Here is a 23051-nt window from a genome sequence, read left to right as displayed (position 1 = left end):
TTCTTTGAGAAAGCAGCAGAGAAAAAGAGAATGTTACAATGGTTATATTAGAAACCATGCAATTTTCATTTGTTGCGTTTAGTATCTGCATTGTGAAATCCAGTTCTATACATATAAAGAAATGCAACTTCCCACAGGGAGTTTATATATACATAGACATGGCATTGAAGGAAGAATAGGTTCAGTAATTTATGGGAAAATGTGAACACTTTTCTAAAAATTTGTTCAAAAAACCTCTTTTTTCACATTCTCAATATATTTATTAATATTGTTCCACAGGACTATTACTGCAGATAATACTGTTTTACAAATGGCTTTGTCACAAAAATCTCTGCTAGAAATCAGACATTCTTCTTCTTCTTTTTGTTATAGGACTTCTCATCTTTTGTTGACTTTATACTGTTTTCATCATTTTATTATTTAAAACTAGTTAATTGCTTTTCTTTGCTATCCATTTTCTTGAGTACATATTATAATCCCTTTTAGAGGCTGTCTTCCATCAAGAGATTACAAAAGCATTTGAGTTTAAGTAGCTTTCCATATTAGTGCTATAATTTTCCATGTTCTGTTATCTTTTTTCCCCAAATGCCTTTTTATTTATTATTATTATTTTTTATTGATATATATTAGGTATTCACACACCATATAATCATCCAAAGTATGCAGTCAGAGGTTCACAATGTCATCATATAGCTGTAAATTTATCATCACAATCAACTTTTCTTTTTTTGTGAAAAAATAACACATATACAAAAAAGCAATAAATTTCAAAGCACATCATAACAATTAGTTGTAGAACAGAATTCAGAGTTTGGTGGGTTACAATTCTAAAAATTTTAGGTTTTTACTTTTAACTGCTCTAAGGTACTTGAGTCTAAAAGAAATATCAGTATAGTGATTCCACAATCATATTCATTTGTTAAACCCTGCCTTCTCTGTATAACTCCACCATCACCTTTGATCTTTCTCCCACTCTTCAGGGATATTTGGGTTATGCCCATTCTAACTTTTTCATGTTGAAAAGGTTGTCGATAATATGGATAGGGGGATAGAACTAGTTGATCTTCTGGAGAGACTGGCCCCTGTAGATTTCAGGACTTATCTGGTTCAGGGATCCATCTGGAGGTTGTAGGTTTCTGGAAAGTTACCCTAGTACATGGGACCTTTGTAAAATCTTATATAATGCCCTAGATGTTCTTATAGGATTGGTAGAAAATCCTACCAGTTGGAGTTTGGCAAATTATGATAGGTAGCAATGACTTACTGAAGCTTGTGTAAGAATGACCTCCAGGGTAGCCTCTCAATCTGTTCTTTTATTCAATACTTTTCTCTTAAAAAAAAAATGTTTAGCGTACTACTTTCTGTTTGTAGAACGATTACCTGCTTATTGAAGAACATTTGGAAAAATGCAGAAAAAAAGAAACTCATACCACCTAGAGGAAGCAAATATATTTTAGTATACACTTCTAGTCATTTTTATTTATATTTGTATTTATTTCTGTGTATACATACATACATACCTACATACCTACCTGTATACATACACACATACGTACATATGTGTAAACACACAGCTTTTACTCATTCTTTCAACACATGCTTCAAGGATACAGATATGAACAAGATAGAAATGGTACCTGCCATTATGAAACTGCTATACTAGCTATTAAAGTAAAAAGATAGTTGATATATAATCACACAATTATTTGATTTTAACTTCGACAAATGTATGTAGTATAATAGCACATGCAGTTTTAAGGAACAGAGTAACATCAAATTGTTGTGAGTGCGTTTCCTCATTATTTTTCAAAATTTATTTTCATAATATATAAAATGCTTTTGGTGATATACAGTAATCCAAAGAAGAGAAATTTACTCTCCAGTGTGAGTCTGTCAAATGTTTTCTCCTTAGCAAATGTTATATAGAATTGTGATTTCATAGAATCAAATACTAGTGTGAAGACTCCTTTTGCTTCTTTAAATCATTTATATATTTATTTAATTGTTTTTCTGTCTGCTTTTAACATTACCTTTATAAATTTATAAATTTTTCCAGAAGTGCCAGAGTAGTGCCACTAACAGATGTGCTGTTAATAATGAATTTGCTCATGGAAGTATCATATGATGATAAAATGTTAAGTGAAAGTTTGGGGAAGTACTATTACAATTTCTAGTTTGTTTTATCAGTCAACTACAATGTCTCAGAATAGTGCTAGATAATTTACATGTATTGCATCATTTAATCTTCAAAAGAACCCATTAGAGGAGTTTATACCTATTTTACAGATGATGCCAATTCAGAGAAGTTAATTAACTTGGACTAACTTTATATTGTGGAGGAGGTATTGAGACTTAAATCTTGCTTGGCTCCAAATAAAATTCATGTTTTTATTTTCTGGATAGTATGCTCTCTTTTTGCAATGGTAAGGTAAACAGGGTTGGAATTATAATCGGTTTTTGAATGAGAAAACTGAATTACAGAAAAGGCTAGCATTTCAGGATTAGTAGAAGGGCAACAAAATATAGTCAAATGACTTATCTTTCAGTTTTCCTGTCTATATATGAGAGCATTCAATTAAATCCAACTCTATTCTAAAGTGCCCTAGGGTGGTTGTACCATGAGGCAGTGGTGTGCAGTCTTGAATTTTCTGCTTGTACTTGTGCTTCAATTGGAGATGATGGTGCTTTTATTTATTTTATATATAGGATTTTTAAAAATTCAAATGTAAGAAGGATTATAATACTAACCTAGTTTGGGAAATAAAAATTGGGACTTTCAGATTTGATTTGTTGCTTAACTTTTATTCTAGGTGAAATCATAAATAAATCAGGTCTCTGTTAAATCTTTCTGTAAAGTGAATTGTTGTGGTCTTTTTCAGGGGGTAGTAAAAAAATTAATGCAAATCTAATCATATAAGTGGTTGTTGATCTTGATGATTGTGTTAATAAAAACCATGTATTGGCTCAATTCTATAGGTAGTTATGATGAAATTTTTTTGTCTAGAGCATTTCAGCTGTAGCAATGATAAAGTTGAATCTATCTGTAGATTTTTATGCTCTCAGTATATTTTTTGTAAACTAAAGAAGATAAATTTGTATTATAGAATGAGAAATTTTGATTAGAGTTGTAGGAAATTGTGATGGTTTGACAATAGACCAAGTAAGTTAATTGTTTTCTATCATGAAACCTAAAAAAATAAAAAATAATTTATTTTGATCTTGATGTGATATTGCATAAAGTCATTTTTCATGACCTGGTCAAGATCTCTGTGGTTCTTTGATTTCTTAAAAATTTACTGAGAATTTTATCAAATTTCAGAAACTGACCTAATTTTCTTAGTGTTGGTCTTCATTTAAAATAGGGTAAATAAATTTTTTAGGTTACAATGAATATATTCTTGGTAAATTTGGAATGGAAAGTTGTAATTATCTGGGCTTCATCTATCCAGTACTATTTTTACAAAGCTCCTACCTCCACAAATCGCTGATATCTTACAATGCTCGCCAATATTGCGGCACATTTAACTGCTGGTTTCTTTTTCAGAACTCGTGGAAGGTATGTAATTCAACATGAAGAGCAGTGAATATCATGCCACATCTTGTTTTCATAAGAACAGCCATGCATAAGTATATTCAGTGTTTGCTTGGGATGGATTTCTCTAGAAAACAGGAAATCAATGAGATGTTTAATTGCCATTTTATGTGACAGACAGTAGAAAACAAGGCCAAACTCTTCGATGTTGTGTAGGTCAAAACAGAAACAAAGGTTTATAATATAAGTTTAATGTTCCTTAAGTAAGAATGCCAACATTAATTGAAGTTTGTGGCTAACCCACAGTCTTTGGTGTGGTCCATGAACACAGCTTCTACCTTAATCTGTAATTATTATTTTATTGCCATATATGACTGGGCCTTTGGGTTATAACTATTGATGCAAAGTAAAAAGGAGAAAATAAGTTGATTACATAATGACACGCTTTTTTGATGTTTGTGGCTTTAGCTGTTTGTGTCATCATTATTTTTTGTTGTTGTTGCTAGAACTCTAAATAGTTGAAAGCATTTCTGTAGTGGGCTCTATGGTAATTGGTAGCAGAGCATGTTCTCTGGCCAGTCTGTGATAGTTTCTTATCTATGTTAACTCAGTCACCAATGACTGTGATCATTGCAGAGGCATCAGAGGCCGAAACTGTCCCCCAGACATTACCTCAAAAGGCAAATGGCACATAATTCCATGCTGTGGTGAGCGTAGGTGTTTTCCTTATACCTTGGATTCAGTAAAACCCCGAAGGGGAATTCAGAAACAGAGAAACATCGGATTCACCTTGTTAATTCAACACCTACTGTTTTCTTCTCCATCTAACTTTTCAGAAATAAATGTAGCCATTACCAAGCCCTAGATTGTTGCTAGTTCAAATAACTGTTTAGAAGCTGACTGTATTCTGTCTCACTCTGGGGTTCTTGGGGATTTGGTGTATAATGGATGATTTAGAAATGGGTTGTTTTTCCCATTTCCCATTACCCTAATACTTCCCCATTATTAAGTCAGTCATGAACTAATGTTTACTAAAATGAAACTGGTGGTGTGGCCGTCACAAAACTATATTGTTTTTAATGTTAAATCGTTTCCCTCCTCTCATAAAAGCCATTTGTGTTCCCTTGAGCTTGAGGTGATCTTGTGGTTCAGTTGGTCCAGCCTTCCCTATACAGGACCCTTAAGAAAAGGATTCTGCTCCTGCCTGGACATCACCACTGGACAGGCCATTTCTGTTAGATAATGCTAATTAAAAGAAAGTTCTCTGAATTAAAATCTTGGTGTCAGAAATCAGCAAGAACATTTTAGAAGAGCAGACAGAATTAAAAATCAAAATAGTGTTGCAAGAAAAGAATCACTGTTATCTTGAAAGGAATCAAGAACTTTGATGCAAGATACTTAAATGCTTTTTCACCTATTGTAAGCAGTTGTTTTAAGATCACAGCAACATTGTGTCTTTTTTCTTAAACACTGGCTCTTATTCTCTGGGAGGGCTCAGATTCTTCTGGAAATCTAAAAAAGGCTATGGACCCTCTCCCCATGAAAATGCTCCTCAAAATGGCATATTATTTGTCTTAAGTATTAGGAATTAACATTTACCTTCTCTAAATTTTCACACGTTATCAACTAGGAAAAATTCTGCAATCTAGTTTTGTTTTATAAGTACTTGCTAGAGGATGTCATTGATGGACCAAGACAAAGCTATCTATGGTCAGCGTTCATTTTGTTCTCAGTGATGATAGTTCTGCCAGAAGTGCACTTGGCAAGATTGAGCTTTACAAACACTTCCTAGCCAGACCTTGTGTTAATTATTCTTGTTTTGTTTGTTTGTATCACCCCTTGGTGATATTGGATGTGAATACTTTTTAAAAGTTAAAACTAGTTTGATACTGTTTTACAGATGGGCTGTTTCAAAACAATTAAGTGAGCATTTGTTATGTGACTACTGTGTGTCTCAGGCATTGTGTTTGTTTCAGTTTTTTGTTGCTAAAATGAAATACCATATATGATGATTAGGTTCTGGTATAAGTTTGGCCAAATAATTATGCCCAGTTGTTAAGTCAGGCAAACACTGGCCTGACCATTGCTGCAAGGATATTTCAAGACTGGTTGATAAACCAGGAGGCTGATGAAGTCATCAGTCAGTTGATTGCATCTGTGATCAACTAAGGTGTGCCCCTACAATGAGATGATCCATTCAGTTGGAGGTTTTTAAGAAAGAGAGACTCACTGTTTCTTCAGCCAGTGAGCCTCCCCTGTGGAGTTGATCCATAGCCTTCATCGGAGCCACCAGCTTCACACCCTGCCCATGGATTTTAGACTCTTACATTCCCACGGTTGTGTGATGAAACACCTTTATAAATCTCATATTTACAGATCTCTTTTGTTGGTTCTGTTTCTCTAGAGAACCTTGACTAACACACCATGCAGTGGGTTGGCTTACATGGTGGGAATTTGTAGGCTCGTTGTTTTGAGACCAGGAGAAGTCCAGAATCTAGGCATTAGCAAGGCGATACTTTCTCCCTGAAAACTGGCATTCTGGAAGTGGCTGCTGGCAACATGTGGTCCTTGGCTTTTCTGTCACATGGCCATGCACATAGTGATGTCTACTACTTTCTCTTCCAGATTCCATTGACTTCCAGCTTCTGGCTACTCTTTTGCTTCTCTTTCCGTGTTCAGATTCCTTTGTTTATAAGGACTAACACGAGATTGCATTAAGGTCCACCTTCATTCAGTTTGGGCACACCTTAACTAATAATATCTTCAAAGGTCCTATTTACATATGGGTTACCATCCCTAGAACGAGGGTTTGGGATTGATCATACCTTTTGTAGGGGACATGATTCATCCCAACAATGTTATTATGTGCCCTAGTAGAGACTCAGACCTTTCTGAGCAATCTGTCTTCAAGACAAGATTAGTGTTATCACTTCCCCATTTGGGGGAGTTTCTGATATTCACACATGCAGTGGGGACAACCAAATCAGTACGCTGAGCCTTTGATCTCAGGTTTCACCCTTATGAGACTCCTGCAAAGGATAAACTAAGGCTACTTATAATTACACCTAAGAGTCACCCCAGAGAACTTCTTTTATTGCTCAGATGTGGCTCTCTCTCTAACCCAAGTTGACAAGTGAACTCACTGCCCTTCTCCCCATGTGGGTCATGTCTCCCAGGGGTGTAAATCTCCCTGGCAACGTGAGACAGAACTCCTGGGCTGAGTCAGGACCCAGAATCATGGGATTGAGAAGGCCTTCTTGACCAAAGGAGAAAGAGAGACATGAGATGACATAAAGTCTCAGTGACTCAGAGATTTCAGATAGGGTCGAGAGGTTATCCTGGAGGTTATTCTTATGCATTATATAGATGTCCCTTTTTTGTTTATGTTGTATTGGAGTGGCTGGAGGGAAGTACCTGAAACTGTTGAGCTGTGTTCCAGTAGCCTTGATTCTTGAAGATGAATGTATAATGATACAGCTTTTTCAGTGTGTCTGTGTGATTGTGAAAACCTTGTGTCTGATGCTCCTTTTATCCAGGGTATGGACAGATGAGTAAAAAAATAAGGACAAAAAATAAATAAGTAATAGAGGAGGAAAGGGGTAACATAAATTGGGTAGATTGATATACTAGTGATCGATGAGAGAGAGGGATAAGGGTTATGGAATGTGTGAGATTTTTCTTTTTATTTCTTTTTCTGGAGTGATGCACATGTTCTAAAAATTTTCATGGTGATGAATACACAACTATGTGATATTGTGAATCATTGGGTGTACACCATTGTGACAATTTCCCAATAAAAGTATTTTTTAAAAATACATAGTGAGATTAAGAGTGGGTGTAAAGTGAGTCTATTGGTCAGTTTGAGAACTGCTATTTTTATAATGTTGAGTCTTTGAATCCATGAATATAACCTCTAGATCTTTTAATTTATTTGGACTTTTCTTTTCAATCAGCAATTATTTGAAAGTGTAGAGGTCTTGCACATTTTTTCATTAAATGTATTCCTATTTGGAAAAAACAAAAAGATTAGTGCTTATCAAACTGAGGCTCATGCATTCAGTTTACCAGATCAGGATCAACACCTTCTCTGCCTTTTTTGTTTTGCAAATGAAATGGACTAGAATAGAATATATTTTGATGGTTACACAAGAGTCTTTTGTGTGCCTGTATATTTTTAAAGGTTTGTACTTTTACCAGGTAGTTCATGTTATAAAATATATTTTTGCTTGTATAATATGATAAAAGTTGAAAACAATGGTTGGGTCAATGCTATTCAATTTGTTGTCCCTATACTGGTAACCATTTGTGAACTGTTGGTTACTGGTCTGTAATGACTTAAGTACAGAAATTGAGAATAATCATTTAGAAACTTTTGAAGCAATTTGATATTGCCATAATTTTCAAACATTTACCCTATTGAGCAAGTGTAGACCAGTTTAAGTATTGTTGAACTTTCATAATGAGTCACATATTTTGCACGCTCTGTACTGTTAAGAAGCACTATTCTAGGTAATTTCCTAGTACATTAGACTCAAACAGTGGTAAAGTGAAAGTACATTTATTCTTTCAGGATAATGAGCTTATCTTTCGGAAAAATAGACATCATGAGTTGCAGAAGTTTCAGATGACAAAGGCATTAGAATAGAAAATATATTTATGTTTTATATGAACCTTTCGTAAAAAAATTACTAGGATTACGCCGGGCGGTAGCCGGCGCTGAGCGCGGTGGGAGAGGAGAGGAGAGGGCACCCCTCCTGGACGTTAGCCTGGCGGCCTCTGCCCGGACCCCCGCGCCGCCGCCCTGCGCCTCTCCTGCCCTTGTGTCTGGCTTCGCGGGCCCGGGCACGGCGCAGGCGGAGGAGCTCTGGGCCACCGTATCTGGAGTAGAGCAGAAAAATTATTATGCCTGTGTTCCCTTGGGACTCTTTGGAAATTGTACACTGACATCTTCTGGGATTTAATCTGGAGCGTGCAGCCTGGTGCCTAAAATGGAAGTAGATATTAATGGAGAGTCCAGAAGTAGCGTGACCACCCTGCCCTTGCCCGTGGCCGAGGCAAGCTCCCCGGGAAAGGCAGAGGCGGAGAAGCCCCGCTGCTCCAGCACACCCTGCTCGCCCATGCGTCGGACTGTGTCAGGCTACCAGATCCTCCACATGGACTCCAACTATCTGGTCGGCTTCACGACTGGGGAGGAACTCCTGAAGTTAGCCCAGAAGTGCACAGGAGGCCAGGAGGGCAAGGGAGAAGCCGTGCCTTCCTTGCGCTCTAAGCAGCTGGATGCAGGACTCGCACGCTCCTCCCGCTTGTATAAAACCAGAAGCAGGTACTACCAGCCATGAGATTCCAGCTGTCAATGGCAGGCGGCGACGGCGGATGCCCAGCTCAGGAGACAAGTGTACTAGATCATTACCGTATGAACCTTACAAGGCCCTCCATGGGCCTCTGCCTCTTTGTCTTCTCAAAGGGAAGAGGGCTCACTCCAAATCCCTGGACTACCTCAATCTAGATAAAATGAACATCAAGGAGCCAGCTGACACAGAAGTGCTACAGTACCAGCTTCAACACTTAACCCTCAGAGGGGACCGCGTATTCGCCAGAAATAACACATGAGCCACTTGCAAAGAGTTTAAACTAGTTTAGGTCAGCTGACACTTGGCGGAAATGTCCACTGTTGCACTCTGTACATGACTCTTCACATTAGGGATGGTTATATCAGCTAAGTGTTCCTGGAACGCAAAAATTGGTTGGATCGAAATTTTTGAAGACAGGAATGAAATCACAGGTACTTGGGGGAAAATCATTCTAGAGCACGCCACGCAAAGAAAACCGAATGTTGACCATTAGTTTGTATAGCTTCTTAGCTAGGAAATAAAAGGGTTTGGTACAATAGTGTCATCTTTACGATTGTGTTACTTAAATCGGGAATGTTACCTGCTTGGTTGTTGCTGACATGGTCTGATTCATTAAAAATTTAAGTACTCAAGTACTTCTTTAATCTCTGTATTTTATTATAAAATGTATGTAATGATTTGATTTATGAAATTGAGAACTTGAACATTGCTAAATTGAACCACTTTTTATTTTTAAATATTGAGTTTAAATGTTTTATAACTGTTTTGCACTGAAAAAAAAACCTAGCATTTCAGATTGACAAAGAGAATAATCTTTCTTCACTTGCCTCAATGATATGATTGAGCAATGGATTTTTTATTTCCGTATGGAAAGTTACTGATCTCCTCTATGGTTGTAAAATATTTCTTTATAGCATCATTAAAGTGTGTCAATAAAATTAAATTTTGGATACAAAGTATTTATTTTACAATGGGCAGGGGGAAGCTTTTCCCAAAAGTTTCCAATAGGAAGTCTTCGTAAGTTGAAAATGTTTCCTTAGTGCTTATTTTCTAATTTAAAATTCATCTGGAACTTTAAGAGGGAAAGGATTCCTTAATTGTGAACTGTAGGCATAATACTGTTTGCATCTGAATGTTCTGTAACTAAATGAAACTTTAATAAGTGAACTCATGATTTCTACTATCGAATGCTTAAACGAAGTATGAAGTGATAACATTCAGCATGGCACTGGGTCATTTATTCCCATTATAGTTCTGTGCAGTACAAGCACTCATAGAAATTCCAATTTCTAGGATTAGTGTAGAGCCTAAAGTGCTTCTACAGTTTTAATGGGTTAATCCTGGATTACTTAATTTATGTCAGTTGCACTGGTTTAATTTGTTGCTAAAGAAATAATGCCCTGGCTTTAGTAACAAATACAGCTCAACTATTCTTGAATATATTTTGGAAAAAAAATGTAACTTGCCTTTTGTGAAACTTTCGATTTCTTTTCTTCTTCTTTTTGACTCTTGAAGGTGCAATTTATTACTGAATTGGCATTTCTGGCAACATAGAACTGTTTTTTTAAATTTTCGTTTTGGGAGCTGTTTCTTAGGTGTTAGCAATCTTGCTTATAAAATAGGAAAACCTTTTAATTAATGAGTGGGTCATTCCTGGTGCAGTTGTGACTTTTCTTCAACCAGAATGAATAGCAAACTCTGTTTAGAGCAGAATAAGACTTAGAAAACCCTAGGAACTCTTAATCAACATTTATGATACTTCCACTGAGGTGTGAACCATGTGCAAAAGACTTAGGAAAATTGGCCCATATCTTACTGAGTTGACCAGATTTCTTGGTGGGCTGGAAATTTCCAACTGTTGTATATTTTAAAGTAAATTGCACCTTTGTAACATATTGTATCGACAAATGATCGCTAAGATGAACTATATCTATACCGTCATTAGTTTGACAAGAAATAGAATACTGTCAGATGCCAAAGAGTTGGAATTTTTACGTTTAATGATTAAACACCATTATTTATTGATGATTTACCCTGTGGAACTGTATTATTTCTAACTGAAATAAAAGGGTGATACAAACACACACACACACACACACACACAAAGTTACTAAAACTTTGTTAATATTGGAAAAGATTAAACTCTAATTTAGCTTAAATTTGCAATCAGAAATATTTTAAATTTATCAATCAGAAATATTAACCATCTGCTTTTATAATAAAAACTTATCCTTAATAAATAAAAGAAACTGTTGAATGACTACCAGTCCTTTCTGTGTGATGGTACAAATGTGAAATTAATCACAAATAATATTAGAACTTTAAAAAAATCACAAATATTTGAAAATCTAACTGGATTTAAAGTTTCACGTATAGAATTTTTTTTTTTCACTTTAAATACTTCAGACTATTTTAAGAAGATTCAGGAGTGAGGATGTTGGACAAGATTCTGCTTCATAACTGATGAATTTGATATTAAGGACTTATATTGAAGTTATTTAATAAGGATAAACTGGCCTATCTGTGGCTAAAATAGTCACATTAGTCATTCATTCTAATTCCTTGACTCTTGAGTTACCTTCAGATTTTTTAATAATCTAAACTTTCCCAAAATTATTTATTAAAAATATATTTAAAAAGTAGATGATAAAGAATGGAAATTTTCATTTCATGTACTCTCCACAAAACATAGAACAACTTTGTTTTCCTAATAAAGCTGTGTTGAATGTTGAAATACTTATTCCCTTGAATTTTATTGAAATACTTCAAAATATACACAAAAACAGTTTTCAATTTAATGTGTTTAGCCTATACAAGAATAGAATAAGTATGTGTGGAAAAAGTTAGTGACAAAATTTTGTCTCCAATATTATCATAGGACTGGATACATATAAAGGCAAACCTCAAAGACCATATCTCACACTTTAAAAGTGTGGAGAACAAATTAAATGATTTTTTCCACTTGTATTTTATTCATCTTGGTATAGTTAAGATTTGAGACAAGTTTTAGTCCCTCTCCCTTCCCCTTCTCTTAGTTAAGTAAGTAGGCTTATTATATACAGGTTGATTTATTGCTCAATGTTAAGATTTATATAAGTACTTTATGTTCCTGCCCCCTGCTGTCTCTTTGGTGTCATCTTTCACTGGTCTCACCAGTTTTCACTCTCATTTTAACCTGCTTGGCACACTCCTGCCTCAGGAACTTTGCACTTACTATTTGGTCTGCCTGGAATTCTTAACTTCAGGTTTATTATGCTCAGATTTTATCTTGTTATAGAGACCTTCTCTGACCCATTATATAAATAGGAAGCTACTGTCCCTGTCTTGTTTTATTATACTCCATAGAACTTATTACCATGTGACACATTTTGCTTATTTGTTTGTGGTTTGACTTTCCCAAGTAGAATGTAAAGCACCTTCAAAGTAAGGACCTTGTTTTATTCATTACTGTCACCCCCAGTTCCTACAACAGAGACTGCTCTGGGCACATACCATTCCTGTAGTCTAATTCATTGTGGATTGTTGGTAACATATCACCATTGTTGCTTTTAATGGGAATCATGATACTAGTTTATTTTCTTAAGACTGGGAGGAAGAAGAAGAGGTATAAAAATGAAGTTCTTGACACATACCCATAAGAAGTCATGTGATGTGGTATCTCAGGATCTGCATGACTACTATTCTCAGAAGCTGATTGCTGTTTTGAACAGATACCCAATATAGCATTCATTAGGAAACCTCCAGAGCATGTAGTGGAAGTGAGACACAGCATTTCCCATTCTGGTTGAAAATGAAGTTGTTAGAGATTTCCTGTTGCTATGGGAAAGAAAATTTTTATTTTCTGGGAAAATAAAAAAAGAATAAGCGAAATGTTTCTTTGTTTTACATCTGTTTATTAAGCTTTAAAGGGGACATTTTCTGAAGAACCTAAACTCATATATATATATACATACACATATATATAACAAGCTCTAAAATGTGCACTCTCAATAGAGAGCTACATACATTATCTCTGTATATCTCTATATATTTCTATATAGCTACCTATATACATATATATGCCTATTACAATGAGTGGTTTTTGTGTTTACCTGAATTAAGCCAAAGATGGCATTCTATAAATAACTGTGATTGAAAATTAATAGTTATTAGCTAATAGAAAGTGTATAGTTTTCACTGTTTGAAATTAATACATCAAAAACAATTATTTTTGTGCCTTTCACTTTATTTAATATTATACTTACAAGGCAGAGTATTTGAGCTGCATATAAACTCCTAGAGGACCTGGATTCAAGTCCTGGTTCTACCACTTACAGATTCTAAATTGTGGTCAAATTACTTAACTCATTTGAGCTTCTGTTTCCTATCTTTAAAATGAGAACAGTAACTACTTTCTCAAGGAGAACAGATTAGATAATTTATGTAATGGGGCTTGTGAAGTTGTTGGCATTTGGTAGGTACTCAATATATGATCTTTTCTTGAATGTCTCTAGTTAATCTCAGATTTTTCTTGAAAATTATCCTGGCTGAAAACCTGGTTTTATTATAGTAATACATAATCAGAGACAGAGAATAATTTCCAGAACTTCAGGGTCATATCTTCTACATAGGGACTAGGAAGACTTTCACTGTTTACTAGAAGTGTGCCAAGCACTTTTCTAGGTGTGATACATATATGACCTCATTCCCTCCTTGATGCAATTCTGCAACACAGATCTTACTATCCTCGTTGTACCAGCAAGGAAATTGGAGAGTGGTTAATTTTTTGTGTGGATAACTTAGACTTGCAACAAATTCAAGTTTGAGTTGACCTATTCTTTTGGGAAGAGTTTAGGAAAAGGCCTGAAAATCTAAGATAGAGTTTTTTCAAGGTGCTGAGTTTTTCCCAAAAGGGAGAAAAACATAAATAGGAAAAAACTTTAGGTTATGTATAGTGCCTGTTCATTCTACTTTTAACCTGCTCCCCAGCATCGGACCCTTATCAATGTTTTCTTGAAGCCATTAATTTTGCATGCACTGTTAGAAGTCTGTGAAAATCTAGTCACTCATATGGTTTGCTGTTGATTCCTCCTCTCCTAATGTGGATTTTAACCACATTTGTTTTAAAGGTATTTTAACAGGCCCAGAAAAGAGCCAGAAAATGTGTAAGTGGAACTCTTAATTGTTCACAGGCAGATTATTTGCTCTGCAAATTCTATTGCTTTGATATTAATAATGAAGTACTACATTAAGAATTTTTTTTAACTCTTCCTCATTAGGGCTAGAAGGGAAGATAGATTAAGTAGAATTAATTGCCATGTAGCCAAAGGAAGCTATAAAACCTAGTAGGTTTTCAGAAAATGCAACTCAGTTATAGATTACTTGTTTATATCAGCTCTAAATGTATTAACAGTTTATGCCTGACATGAAATGAAGTGTAGTTTGGATGGCAAAGAATAGGAATGGAAGACAGTTATACTTACTAGCCACTTCTCTTATGGAATGCATGATACATTATTTTACTTGTTCTTTTATGAATTTTTTAAAAATAATGGTTCTATTTCTAGTATATAGAAGCAGATAAGAGAGGTTTTGAGAAGCATTTATCATGTATTAGCAAATGAACTGAGGTGCTGAGTAGCAGTTTAAAATATTGCTAATTATCCTTAATCCTATAACACCAAACCTGTCCCTTCCATCAGCTTCAGTACCGGTGGGTAGTTTGAATTCTGTTTCAGTAGGTGGCTTGGAAGTTTAGATAGATCACTCATTTGCAAGCAGTGTGGAAGTTTGCAGTAGAAGAAGTAAGAGGAGTGGGAGGATAGTCCTGCAACAACAGGAAAAAGAAGAGTAATGAGAAGCTCGTCTCTCATCTTATACCTGTCGTGACCAAACTAATTGTAATCAGGGGGATTTAATTATATGGAATGATTACAAAGCTTGGAGTCCAAGAGAATATGGTTGTGCAGGATTGTATTTTAGAATTGTTATTTAAAAAAAAGAAAGATCTAAACAAGAATTTAACAAACTATGGCTCATAGACCAAATCCACCCTACTGTTCTCTTTTATAAATAAAGTTTTATTGGAATACAGTCATGGTCATTAGTTTACAGATGTCTGTGGCTTCTTTAGCTCTACAATGGCAGCTCTGAGTAGTTGTAAAAGAGACTGTATGGGGCAGGCACGGTGGCTCAGCAGGCAGAGTTCTTGCCTGCCGTACCGGAGACCCGGATTTGATTCCTAGTGCCTGCCCATGCAAAAAAACATAGGAGACTGTATGGTCTGCTAAGTCTAAAATATTTACCATATGGCTCTTTTCAAATAAAGTTTCCCATTTCTCAATGATGGGGCATATAAATAAATTCTTTATAGAAACACCCTTTATTGAAATGGTATTTTTCATTATACTGAAATTTTACCCATAGTAAGAGTGAATTATCCCAAACTTTGAAATCCTTTTATTTGTCCTTGAGTACACCTAAAATATTATATAATTTTTTCAACGTTATTTTTGTTAGAAATTGTTTTATAAATGCTAGTTAGTAAAATTCATTTTTTCTTTAAATGTCTTCAGGTTACTTTGAGTATGGACATGAGTCACTATGGACAGATAAAACTTTTTTACCATGACAAATATCTAATTATGGAAAAAATGTAGAGAAAGAAAATTTGCACATAATTTGAAAATATTTTCAAGAAAGATGTTTAGAAATAAATTATAGAATATATAAAACACTTGTTCTTGTAATATATATGAATATTTTTAATAAATATACCTATAGATAACAAATTTAAGTTTTGCGTCTCCGTTGCAATACTCTAGAAGAAGATTTAAGCTTTGACTAGGCCAAATCAATGTACCTGGAATATCACTAAATTAATTTTGGGTGTGCCAGCAGTTAATTTTTGTTCTGAACTTTTTTTTCCTTGGATACTGAGTAGAATGAAATTTGATTCTTTTTTTTCCATGACACTGTTTTAGATTCTGGTGATCTTATAGAGTGAACTTCTTTTTAATATGTACCCATGTTGACCAAGTATCCTTGCTACAAAGTGGCCACCTCAGCAATGAGGGGTTGGGTAAAAAGGTATTGCTAGAAACCTTTTTTTTTTTAATTGGGTCTATTCTGATTTTAGAATTGGAAGCAATCTGATTAGTGCTTAAAAGCAAGATTTTTGGAGCAGACTTTGGATGGCAACTAATTTCCCACTCCAAACTGGATAGATAACTTGGTAAAGCCGTATCACCTCTTTGTGTTTCAGTTTCTTATCTATAAAATTAGTCTAACACCTATGTTAGCAGCTTTTTATGAAATTTAAATGAAAGATATAGTGTATAGGTATGTGGTAGAGGATCCGACATATACATATGTGAGTACTGACCTGGTACTCACACTCTGACGTATTACCCTCTTCTGTTCTTAAAAGCATTTATCACTAGGTGACATTATCTTATTTATTGACTTATTATTTGCTGACTCCATTAAAATATTTTACCTATTACAAAATTCTAAAACAGTGTCTCAGTTTTGGTAAATAATTGATAGACAGATGAAAGGTTAATCTCAGGTAAGGAGTGTCAAATGATATATAAAACTTCAACAATAACTAGTTATTTAAATTTATCCATTTATTGGGTGCATGGGTGGTTCAGTGGTTGAATGCTCACCTTTCATGCAGGAGACCCAGGTACGATTCCTAGACCATGTGCGTGCGCGTGCGCACACACACACACACACACACACACACACACACATATTTATCATTTATCCAGTTGTATTTCTGAAGATCTTAATTATTAGCATTGTATTGATGAGCTTCAACCATAGAAAATACAGCAGCATACCATTAGAAGAAATATTTATTAAGGCTCTACTGTTTGTTGGCTCCTGCTTTGTGAGAAGGGTATATTAGAGGGGGAAAAATGTGGACATTAACATTAAACTTAACAGTGAGCCAAGTTATTTAACATTTCTAAGCTTTGTTTCTGAAAACAATGTATTATATATTAGGTCCTTAACTAATTTAGTGTTGAGCTCATAGTAAAACCCCATTAAATGGTAGTTGTAAAACTGATATTGATGCTCTTATTATTTATATAATGGGAATTATTTATCCTTTTAAATTTAGGTTAATGCTCCCCTCTCCCTCCTTTTTCCCCTTGAAAATAGTGTAACCATGTGGCTCAGGGAGGCTCTGTAAAAGTGTATAGGTATGTGGTAGAGGACCTGACATATACATATGTGAGTACTGACCTGGTACTCACACTCTGACGTATTACCCTCTTCTGTTCTTAAAAGCATTTATCACTAGGTGACATTATCTTATTTATTGACTTATTTTTTGCTGACTCCATTAAAATATTTTACCTATTACAAAGTTCCAAAAGCCATAGAGCTGATTCTTCCTTCTTCAGAATCAGCTCTATGGCTTGATGTATAGATGGTTTTCAAAAATTTCTTCTCAAACTTCATCAACTGCTAGGTCCCCCTGAAAAGGATCATTACAGCAAAAGCATTCATCATTGCTTAGGGAAAGTAATAATCAAGCGATAACTACCTATTCTGGATTTGTTATAGCATACCCACTTTAAGGCCAAATACTAGCCCAGGGGAATCCCAGGTACTCAGATGGGGTAGAGCAATTCTACATCTGTCCTATTTCCTTCTTTCTCCCACTTTAAAAAAAGGCTGTACCAGGTTTTGCTTATTGTTGTATTTATTCTTTCCAGTAGTAAGATAGAGAAGTGCAAAGGGTGAGAGAGAAAGAAAAAGTGAGAGAATGTATATGAGTGCATGTGTATGTGGTGAGTATAATCTTTTATAAGGAAGATGTTATAATATGCTGATAAATATTTTGTACTTTTGTTTATAGGAAATATCTGTATATCTAAAATCATTTGGAAAAAAATGACTGATGCATTGCCTTAAATGTTGGATATTTGAGATTTTGGGAAAATTGACTGAAAGTTAAATAAAGTATAGGGAAGCTGTTTAGAGAGACACCTTTCTGCATACCAGAGCACTCACTTTTAACCCTCTTGATATGCTTTGTTATTGTAAATTGACAACTTTGCAATTAAAGTGATTAATGATGTACCCTAGTGTTTATGGGTCTTGAGGTCATAGGGCCCAAAGATGGCTATGCTGTGGGAAACTTAGATATAACTTATCTCACAGAGGATAAAGCAAAAATCCTCCTCCTTTCTGTGTGATTATTTATAAATTAAATATGTTAGATATATGGTTGAAGGAATCACCAAGAAATAATGTGTAATATGAGTAATGTTTATCTAGCTGTGTTGCTTATTTCCTCATTTTAAACACCAATATGAACATTCATTGGTTGCTTTCTTAACTAAAAAATATGTCATTTAGTAAAGCAGTATTAGAAGAATCCATTAATTAGTTAAAAGTATGATTTAAATATAACACCACTCATTGGGTGCCCATAAGATGAAATTTTGCTTGGTTCTTTTAAATCTGACCCTTGATAGAACTGTTGCTTATTTGTGGCATTACTTTTCTTGTACATTATTCTAATCCAGGGCATCTCAACTCTAGTTTTAAATCAATCCATTATAATTTAGAACTTTCAACTCTTAAGCCAGAAGTTTTGAAATTGGTTGTAATGCATCAGGGAATTTTATTTTGGATACTACTCTTACAAAAATCAATCAACTTTCAAAAAAGATTGTTCTAGCCACACTGATGACTTTGTTATTTGAAATCTGTGAGTGAGGATAGACTGGGTTAAGGCACTGGTGTCTCACCATCATGACTTACTCAAGTATATGGCTTCATACTAAGGGAAGAAAGAACAATAAGCAAATTGTTGAGCCCCTGGCATTAAGCCAGTGCCAGGATCTCTGCTGGTTTGAGACTCACACCCTACACAAAAGTGAATTGTGATGATCACTGTACTTGAAAGGGATATATATTATCCTGTTGTATATTTGCCAGGATTTGAAGAGAAAAATATAGGAGTAATTTTTATAATTGTACTTCAGTTTTAAAAACTATTTGTTTAAACATCCTTTAAAAATTATTCATTTACTCGTAGTTGTGACATTTTGAAGATAAAAGAGCAAATGTTCGATATAATCTTTTTCTAAAGAAAAGAAAGACAACTATAGAAATTGTAATTTTGAGAAATTATTTTCTGTATTCAAATGCTAGGATTTTCTCTCAGGAGATATAGGAAGTACATATGCCATTATCTATTTAAGGAAATAGGATTTCCCTCCTTAAACTTTGATTATATTATGCTAACAGTTTTAAAATATTTTATTAAATATAAAAGTCAAGAAAGTGCTAGTGTGAGGGATATTCTATATAGCAGAGTTTTCAAGAATTTTGAGAGTTATGTTTTCCTTAATTGTAGCCACTGTAGGGGACTTGATTAAGTAAACATTGTCAGACTTTACAGAGATTTACTTTTTCTTTAAATGTTTCTTTATAATGGCATTTCTTAGAAGGTTTTTTCCCTCCTAACTCCAGTCTTGAAAAATAAAGTGTTCTCCTTCAGAGGAGTATGGGTTATAGTCTGCAATATTTTCTTCTTTAGGAAATTAAAGTCTTTGAGATGTCCTGAGGTTAGATGCTTATATAAGTTTAACTTCATGTGTTTCAGATATTGCTTTAGTTTGCTAAAGCTGATGAAATATAATATACCAGAAATGGGATGGCTTTTATAATGGGAATAAGAAAAAAGAGCTTATTCTTATAGTTCTTAGGCTGTGAAAACATCCAAATCAAGGCATCATCAAGTAATGCTTTCTCTCCAAAGACTGACTGTCAGCAGCCCTAGGCTTCTCTGTCACCTGGCCAGGCACATGGGGACATCTTGCTGATCTCTCCCTTCCCATTGCTTCCAGCTTCTGACTTCAGTGGCTTCCTCTCTCAACTTCTCTGGGGCTTTTTTTGTGTGTGTTTCTCTCTTTTATCCTCTTATGAAGGACTCCAGTAAGAGGACTAAGATTCACCCTGAGTGAAGTGGGTCACATCTCAAATTAAGGTAGTACTCACCTGGAACCTAGAATAGGAAATGGGGTGTTGTTATTCTGTACAGGTTAATGTAATACCCCAATACATCTCAGAATATTTTGGACAGAAAATTTTAAAGTATGTACAAAGTCTCCTTGAGGGACTGGGGAAAAATGTGGAAGTATTAAACCTCCCTACCTCAGGAATCCCTGATATCCTTTCAAGCATTAGGGACTCCCAATTTAATAAATCAAGTCCTTGATCTTGGGGCCTGTCCTTATGAAACTAATTTCTGCAAAGGAGAATTTAAGCCTACATATAATTGTACCTGAGAATAACCCCCAAAGAACCTCTTGTTCCTCAGATATGGCCTCTCTCTCAGCCAACTCTGCAAATAAACTATGTGCCCGCCTATGTGGCACATAGGTATAAGTCTCCCTGCAGTGTGATATATGACTCAAAGGGATGAGCCTGGCCCTGGCATCGTGCGATTGAGAATGACCAAAAGGGGGTAAAGAAATGGAACAAAATAAAGTTTCGGCGTCTAAGATTTCAAATAGAGTCAAGACGTCATTCTGGGGGGCTATTCTTATGCAAGCAAGCTTTAGCCAGATATTTCAAGCTACCACAGTGTGCCATGCCCCAACCATGGGTATTGGGCATTCCTGAAAACCCTAGCAAGTACCTTGAGCTCTATCTAAGTCTCTATAAAAGTTTTTCTTAGTAAGTTTATTTTCTCAGAAACTTAAGGCCTCCAGATTGAACTAGGCCAGAAAAGTCCTGGAACCCAGAGGTACCATCTCTCCAAGAACAACAACCAGATTCATTCCACTACCCAGAAGGTCAACACCCCTTTCCAGCATGAAGAAATTAAAATGATCATTGCCCAAATATCTCTGCAGATTGAGAGATCAAATGAGAGGGAGGAGGTATAATGCGAAATTAAGATTTAACAAATGACTGATTACTGACTCATTGTATAGATATTTCTTTTTAGAGTCTAGTGTTTTAGAATAGCCAAAAAGAAGTACCTGAAGTTGTTGAACTATAATCCAGTAGCCCTAATCTTTGATAATTATTGTATAACTATATTGCAAAAAAAAAAAAAACAGGAGAAGTCAGTTGCCTAATGTTTGTATGGCTCTACATCTGGATGTTTTTGTTTTGTTCCACTGATTTTATATATATAAAATATATAAAAATATAAAAATATATAGAAATATATATATTTAAATATATATATACACACACACACACACACACACACACTACACTATCTTAGTTAACCTACCTATATTGTAAACCTTAAAATTGGGTAGATTGTAATACTAGTGGTCAGTAAGAGGGAGTGGGAAGTTAGGGTTTTTCTTTTTCTGAAGTAATGCAAATATCCTGAAAATAACCACGGTGATGAATACACAATTATGTGATGATAATGTGAACCATTGAGATGTATACTTTTGATAGATTGTATGGTATGTTAAAATATCTCAATAAAAATGCTTTTTAAAAAAAAGAGAAAAGATCCTCCTAGCATTGGAATGGATTAGCTTTAAGAGCATGCTTTTCTGGGGTATATGCAGCTTCAAACCATCAAAGAGATATTTGACAATGGTGGAACCCTTTTGTTTTTTTTGGAAGTAGTTTTCTAGGAAACATGCTTTATAAAATATCTTCCTTTTTATTAGAAAGTAATACAGGTATGTTGTATAAAATATGGGAAATCTGCATATAAGAGAAGATAAATAGTATTAAGAGAATCTCTATTAAAATGGTGTGTTTCCACCCATTTTTTTTCTGTGTACTAATCCTGATATATATGTTATTTCATATCTTCCTTTTTTCATTTGACATCATAAAGTAAGCATTTTATCATGCTGTTCACAATTTTTTCTAATAATGATATTAACTCTATATAATGTTTCATTGTGTGGTTGTATTGTAACCATTTCTTTATGGTTGTATATTTAATAGGTTGTTTCCAACTTTTCAGTATTGTAAGTTATACTATAGTGCAGTGTCTTTGTGTATAAAGTCTTTCCCATATTTCAGGTTTTTCCTCATAACAGATTTCTAGAAGTTATTATGTCAAAGGGCATGAGCATTCTTGAAGGCTTTTTCTAAATGTTCAATTATTTTCTTCCAGCAACATGTAAAAGTAATCTCACAAGCATTGCAAGTTAACATTTTTGAAATCTTTACACATTTAAAAAAAAAGACAGTATATCTTTCTATTCTGTTTTTGATAATTAGTAACATTGTTTTAAGTGAAGTACTATTGCTGCTCATTTTTTACTTTTTATTCATCTTGTATTCCAAATTTGCTGATCCATAATATCAGTCATAAATGTATGTAATTACACTTAAATTAAGATTTGTATAACATATTCATGTTTTTTTAAACGTTTTTAATTATACAAAAATATATACAAAGCAAAGCAAGAAAAAAGCAATCGTTTTCAAGTACTCTTTAACAAGTACATACTGATCTTTTACTATATAACTAATATAGTTATTAGTAAAACTAATATGGTTGTAGATTTTATACTATATAAATATAGTTGTAGGTTTTATACTGTGCTAAAAATTTTTTTCCAAGTTTAATGTATTTATTTATTTATTTGTATGGGCAGGCACCAGGAATCGAACCCCAGTCTCTGGCATGGCCAGAACCACCGTGGCCCGGCCCCCAAATGTTTTTAATAAGGAAAAGTTTAAGAGTTTTTAATATGGAGCTCTTTAACAGTAAAGATTTCTCTTTACTCTTAAAAGCAAAATAACATACTAAACCTAAGATGATTTTAGCAGAAGCGTTCAAAGTTAACATTGCTTAAATTGTATGCTCTAGCATACTTTATAGAATGAAAATTCTATAAAAGCACTGCTTGGAATTTTGAATTTATGATTAAATGTGTTAAAGCAGGCAGGAAAAAGGGCATGCCATTGCATTTGTGTAACTTTAAAGGCAGAGCAAACAGACTTAAATTTCAGAGTTTAGAATTTTTTTGTGAACTCAAAATTCCAAGCAGTATCTTTGTAGAACAATCCATAAGGTATGTTAAGACTTGATTATTCTGTGTTTTCTCATTAGAATAAGAGAAAACTTTCATTCCAAAAGTAATGAAAATCATTCTTGGGCTTTTTAGAAAATATTCTTTAAATAAAAACTAAAACCTGGAAAAAACTAAGGGATTTGTTTTCAG

General features: G+C 34.5%; 1 protein-coding gene and 1 pseudogene across 11 annotated transcripts in view; both read left to right on the top strand.

The window, feature by feature from the left end:
- Positions 1-23051, top strand: part of PDLIM5 (PDZ and LIM domain 5) — a 241396-nt gene that overhangs the window by 106153 nt on the left and 112192 nt on the right. The gene's annotated exons all lie outside the window — the stretch shown is intronic.
- LOC143668240 (macrophage immunometabolism regulator-like) lies at positions 975-22045 on the top strand (annotated as a pseudogene).

The sequence above is a fragment of the Tamandua tetradactyla genome, chromosome 24 (assembly GCF_023851605.1).
Source record: "Tamandua tetradactyla isolate mTamTet1 chromosome 24, mTamTet1.pri, whole genome shotgun sequence".
NCBI lineage: Eukaryota > Metazoa > Chordata > Mammalia > Pilosa > Myrmecophagidae > Tamandua > Tamandua tetradactyla.
This window is presented reverse-complemented; position numbering and strand designations above follow the sequence as displayed.